The sequence below is a fragment of the Theropithecus gelada genome, chromosome 3 (assembly GCF_003255815.1).
Source record: "Theropithecus gelada isolate Dixy chromosome 3, Tgel_1.0, whole genome shotgun sequence".
Lineage (NCBI taxonomy): Eukaryota > Metazoa > Chordata > Mammalia > Primates > Cercopithecidae > Theropithecus > Theropithecus gelada.
Genome location: NC_037670.1, coordinates 49,468,630 through 49,474,629, shown reverse-complemented (window position 1 = coordinate 49,474,629; position 6,000 = coordinate 49,468,630).

Here is a 6,000-nt window from a genome sequence, read left to right as displayed (position 1 = left end):
CTGGATGCATAGTTTGTGAATATTTTCTCCCATTCTCTAGGTTGTCTGTTTACTCTGTTGATAGTCTCTTTTGCTGTGCAGAAGCCCTTTAGTTTAATGGGGTCCCACCCAAGTTTCCTTCTAGAATTCTTATAGTTTGAGGTCCCACACTGAAATCCTTAATCAGCCTTAAGTTTCGTATATGATGAAAGGTAGGGATACAGCTTCAATCTTCTGTGTACAGCTAGCCAGCAATCCCAGCACCATTTATTGAATAGGGAGTCCTTTTCCCATTGCTTATTTTTTGTCGACTTCCTCAAGATCAGATGGCTGTAGGGGTGTGGCTTTATTTCTGGGTTCTCCTTTCTGTTCCATTGAGAACATCAAACATTTGAGGGATGTGGTGTCCAGGAAGAGAGGTAGCAATTTCAACATGAGAGGAACTGACTCTGGTTGTCACAGGATGAACAGAACACACAGAAGGAAATTTACTAACAAGTGGATTTAATATTACCAGAGAGTTAGAGTGGACATGACATCCGTGAGGAACAGGGCCTCCTTGACGTTCCTGCTGGGCTCCCAGCCATAGATGCTCACTAGCTGGGTACACAACCAGCTCCATTGTCCCAGCTGATGCCATCGTGGAGCAATGCACCTCCTGAGCCCCAGCCAAGCTGTAGTTTCAGAGGGAAATAGGCGATGGCTCTAGACTTGAGTCACTAGGTTTGCTGTGGTCTAGCACAGCAGTGGACTAGGTTTGCGGGGTGGATTAGCACAGCAGTGGACTAGGTTTGCGGGGTGGTCTAGCACAGGAGTGAACTAGGTTTGCTGTGGTCTAGCACAGGAGTGGACTAGGTTTTCAGGGTGGTCTAGCACAGCAGTGGACTAGGTGTCCGGGGTGGATTAGCACAGCAGTGGACTAGGTGTGCGGGGTGGTCTAGCACAGCAGCGGACTAGGTGTGCGGGGTGGTCTAGCACAGCAGCGGACTAGGTTTGCGGGGTGGTCTAGCACAGCAGCGGACTAGGTGTGCGGGGTGGATTAGCACAGCAGTGGACTAGGTGTGCGGGGTGGTCTAGCACAGCAGTGGACTAGGTGTGCAGGGTGGTTTAGCACAGCAGTGGACTAGGTTTGTGGGGTGGATTAGTACAGCAGTGGACTAGGTTTTCAGGGTGGTCTAGCACAGCAGTGGACTAGGTTTGTGGGGTGGTTTAGCACAGGACTGGACTAGGTTTGCGGGGTGGTTTAGCACAACAGTGGATAGCTAGAGCACCAGTACAATGTCAAATGGAAGTCACGTGAGTGGCATTCCCACCTCCTCGGAGGAAAATCTTCCAATATTTAATGAGTGGTGCGGGATCCCACAGAAATCGGACATTTTGGGCGGTGGGGAAGGGGGAAGGCTGAGCAAATAAAGTTGCCAGACATGTTCTGTGGATGTCTTTGGGGCCGTCTTGAAAACCCAGCCTGACGCACCCCCAGGAACATACCCCTGCCCATTTTCTAGATCCTCACCAAGACCCACCAGCTCTTTGCATATAGTAATAATAAGAAATTATAACAATTGCTGGCATTTCTGACACAATCTCATCTAATTTTTGCAGCAACTCCATAAGGAGGAACTATTGTTATCCCATCTTATATTGGGGAAACTGAGGCATGAGCAGTGAAATAATTTGCCCAAGTTTGCACAACACGTAGGAGGGGTTAGGACTTGAGGCCTTGCTGGTTGGTCTTTGTGATCCTGGAACCCAAGTTCTTCGAAGCTGGGCCACCCCCGCCCCCCTGGCTCATCCCAGGGGTGTGAGTGGATGTCCACCCAGGCCCCACTTCTGGGCAGCTCAGAACTGACAAGGGCCCTGGACTTTCTCCTGCCTTAGGAGGGAAAGGGAGCATTATCATCCTGTGTCTCACAAGGAAGAGGCTTCCATAATGGTTTGGCTTTTGAAGATTTCCTTTATTTTATTGCTCCAATCCTGAATTTGGAGGAGAAGGTGTGTGGTCTTGGGTGAGGGCCTGTTCTTGACTCTGACAATGGTGGGACTGTGTCAGGATGTGATGAACAAATTCAACAGCAACAGCTATAGAAGAACTGAATTGCTACCTGTCAAATTGGTACAGGAAATAAGTGCAAATAGAAATTATTATGTAAAGCAAAGAGACAAAAAGAAACAAAACTACAAAGAAACACAAAATGTGAAACTATAAAGCAATATATATATATAAAGCCAAACCTCTCAGTTTTGATAATAAATATAAGTGTTTTAGATTCCTCACGAAAATAGGAAGAGAAAAGTTATACACATGTACAAAAGAATGACTGAAGGGTTACCAGGCAAATGTAAATAAAGAAAAATCAAAGTGCTGATCTTAACATCAGTATAAAATTAAAGTAAAAATATTAAATAAAGGAGTCGTTTTATATTCATAAAATAGATACTCTTCAGTGAAAACATCACATACTTTTTCTGAATTACTTAGTTCTCAAAAATATAAAGCAAAAATGATTAGAAATAAAGGGAGACATCAACAGAAGGCACTTATGGTGAAGAAAGCTTAATGTATTTCTCAGTCTTTCAGGGATGCACTAAATTAAGACAAGTAGGCTCTACTGTTGAAGTATTTGAATAATTAAAACATTTGAATAAATAAGTATACAGAAAACTTTGTCACCTATAAATAGCACATTTCTTATATAATATTAAATGATGTACTAGGCTAAAATAACCAAAAAGACCAAAACCAAGCAAACCTCGGTTATCTCAAATGCAAACATCACGCATTCTACCTCTTAAAAGTAGAGTGCAATCAGAGTAGACCTGGTGTGAAAATGCCTCATCCACTAGAAATTAAGAAGCCCTTGGCTAAACAACAGTTGGATTAAGGAGCTAATTAAGATGTAATTTTAGGCTTTTTAATGAATATTCTAAGTGTAGCAAAGGTCAATCAAGATTCTTAAATGTTTTCATTATTAAATAAAAATATTATATTGAACTAATTAAACATTGAACTAACATAAGTGCACATGCATAGACACATGTTTTTATTTATAATTCAAACACCAACCTTTAGGAAAACAGAAAGGAAGAAAAAAAGGCCAGAGCAAAAACCAATACTTTTTAAAATCCAGAGAACCAGTAAATGAATCAAATATCTAATTTGGGGGTGAAAAGAAAATCACAACACGTACAATAAAATAAGAGAATTTGGGCAGTGGGGTAGGAGAAGGAACACCACCCATAAAACAATTCATTGATAAATTGGATTTCGTTAAAATTTAAAACTTCTGCTTTCAAAAGACACTGTGAAAAGAAGGAAAAGACAAGCCATAAACAGGGAGAAAATCTTTGTGAGCACATATCTGATAAGGGACTTGTATCTAGAACGCATGAAGAACTTTCCAAACCCAACCACGGAGACATCAGTGAAGAAGCTGGAGTAGGGAACCCCGGATCCATCTGTCTAGAAAAGCAGTGAACAAACCAGCAAAAATGATTAGAATCAAGTTTCTTAGAACTCTGCACACTAATCAAAGCTTGCAGCCACCAGGGGAGTGCGTCATCAGGAATCTCAGTAAGGAAGCTTTGTGGCCTTTTCACTTACCCTGGACCCATCCACCACTCGCCAGCTTGAGGCCTCGAAGACAACAGCACACATTCCTAGCACAGGAGTCTAGCACCGGCAGAGGAGGGGACAGACCTTAGCATGTGGTTGTGTGGCAGGAGAGGGGTCCTGATCCAGACCCCCACAGAAGGTTCTTGGATCTCATGCAAGAAAAAAATTCAGGGCAGACCCATAGAGTAAACTGAAAGCAAGTTTATTAGGAAAGTAAAGTTGATTAAGAAAATAATGGCTACTCTATAGACAGAGCAGCCCCGAGGGCCACTGGCTGCCCATTTTTATGGTTATTTCTTGATGGTATGCTGAACAAGGGGTGGATTATTCATGCCTCCCTGTTTTCGACTCTTTAGAGCAACTTCCTGACATTGCCACAGCATTTGTAAACTGTCATGGTGCTGGTGGGAGTGTAGCAGTGAGGACGACCAGAGGTCCCTCTCATCGCCATCTTGGTTTTGGTGGGTTTTGGCCGGCTCCTTCACTGCAACCTGTTTTATCAGCAAGGTCTTTATGACCTGTGTCTTGTGCCGACCTCCCATCTCATCCTGTGATTTCGAAGGCCTTAACCATCTAGGAATGCAGCCCAGTAGGTCTCAGCCTCATTTTAGCCAGCTCCTGTTCAAGATGGAGTTGCTCTGGCTCAAATGCCCCTGACAATTGTGGCCCCTGGATGGACAGGCTCAAAGGGCTTGCCTTTCTTTCACATAACTTGGAACTCTTAGGTGTCTCCCTATAGGCATTTGTTGAAACATTTAAAAGTCAAGTGTATTAGTCACTGCTGCCTGGGGCAAGGGATAACCGTTGGGGCAAACAATAGATGAACCATAAAGATTGGGAGGAAAGACTGGGGACTGAGATGCTTTGGAAGGTACAGATTTTGAGGGTTTCTGCATATTCTTTGGAATCTAGAAGTCCAGGCGCATACCCAGGAGTGTGTACAAATGTAGAAAAGACCTAAGACGGCTCTGCGTGCTCACCTCTGGCTGACCTTCAGCGTCTGTGCAAGCAGGAAATGAAGGCTAAGGCAGAGTTGAAAATTGCCTCCATGTTGAAGGCGTGCCCCTGAACACACACAGAGCCCCCCGCCCTTCAAAGACTGGGAGATATTTTGCCCGTGTGTGCTATGTTTCAAGTGTTTAAGGAAACCTCTTGTCAATGAAATTTTACAGAAACCTCTGTAAAATATTTGAAGACATTTATTCTGAGCCAAATACGAGTGACCGTGGCCCATGACACAGCCCTCTGGAGGTCCTGAGAACATGTACCCAAGGTGATCATGTACCCAAGGTGAGTGGCTGCTCCATCACACCAGCTGTAGCAGGGAGGCACGGCTGGGCCGCACGCCCCATGGGCTGCTCCATCACACCAGCTGCAGCTGGGAGGCACGGCTGGGCCACACGCCCCATGGGCTGTTCCATCACACTGGCTGCAGCTGGGAGGCATGGCTGGGCTGCACGCTCCATGTAGCTGGTGGGAGCCTTGCCCTCCTGGGCGGGGCTACACCCACCCAAATGGCAGCTGTGATTCTGAGCCTCCCTGTTCTCTTGGAAAGGCCAGGAGCCATCAGGACCTGCCTGCCTGGGTGCAGTGGGAGGGAGGGAGCCTTCTTGGGCCCCTGGGGGTGCAGGCTGCAGGGATGCCCGGGTCCTGTGCCTTGGAGGGCGGCTGCAGCTGCACCTAGGGAGCTCTTGCCCCACCCTCTCAGAAGCGGCAGGACCTGCTTGTCCCTGGCTCTTGCCTGCTCTGTAGAGTGGGAGGCCCAGGTCTGCAGTCATGGTCCCTGCAGGCTCCAGGATCAGATTCCACTGCCTGGCCTGTCTCTGCTCCGGGTGCCTGTTCTGATCTCACAGTGGGGTTGAGGCTGAGCCCCAGGGGCCATGAATGGCAGCAGGAGGCAGATTGATTCCTGGGTGGAAGGGGCAGGTTCTCAGTAAGGCCCCACCTTCAGCCAGGGAGACCCTGAAGGCTGGAGGCTAGACTGCGTCCCCCGGACTGGAGAGGGGATCCATAGTGCTTCTTCCAGGCCCACCCATGGCCACCCATAGACCAATCATCATATACTCCCTCCCCTCTGAGGTTCATAAAAGCCCTAGGTTTAGCCAGAGCAGGGCAGAGGATGACCAGAGGACAGAGGGCAGAGAGACTGTGCGACAACCAGATGCAGAGAGGAGCTACTCTCTCTCCTGAGGGCTGCAGAGATGACCTGCTGGCAGGGAGGAGTTACTCTTTCTGCTGAGAGCTACAGAGACGACCTGCTGGCAGAGAGGAACCATCCTCTCCAGGGCCTCTTCTCCACTAAGAGATGCAGACATCAGGGTGACCAGTTGCAGAGAGAAACTACCCCAGGGCCTCCTCTCTGCTGAGAACTGAATACTCAGTGGATGACCTGCCTACAGATAGGAGCT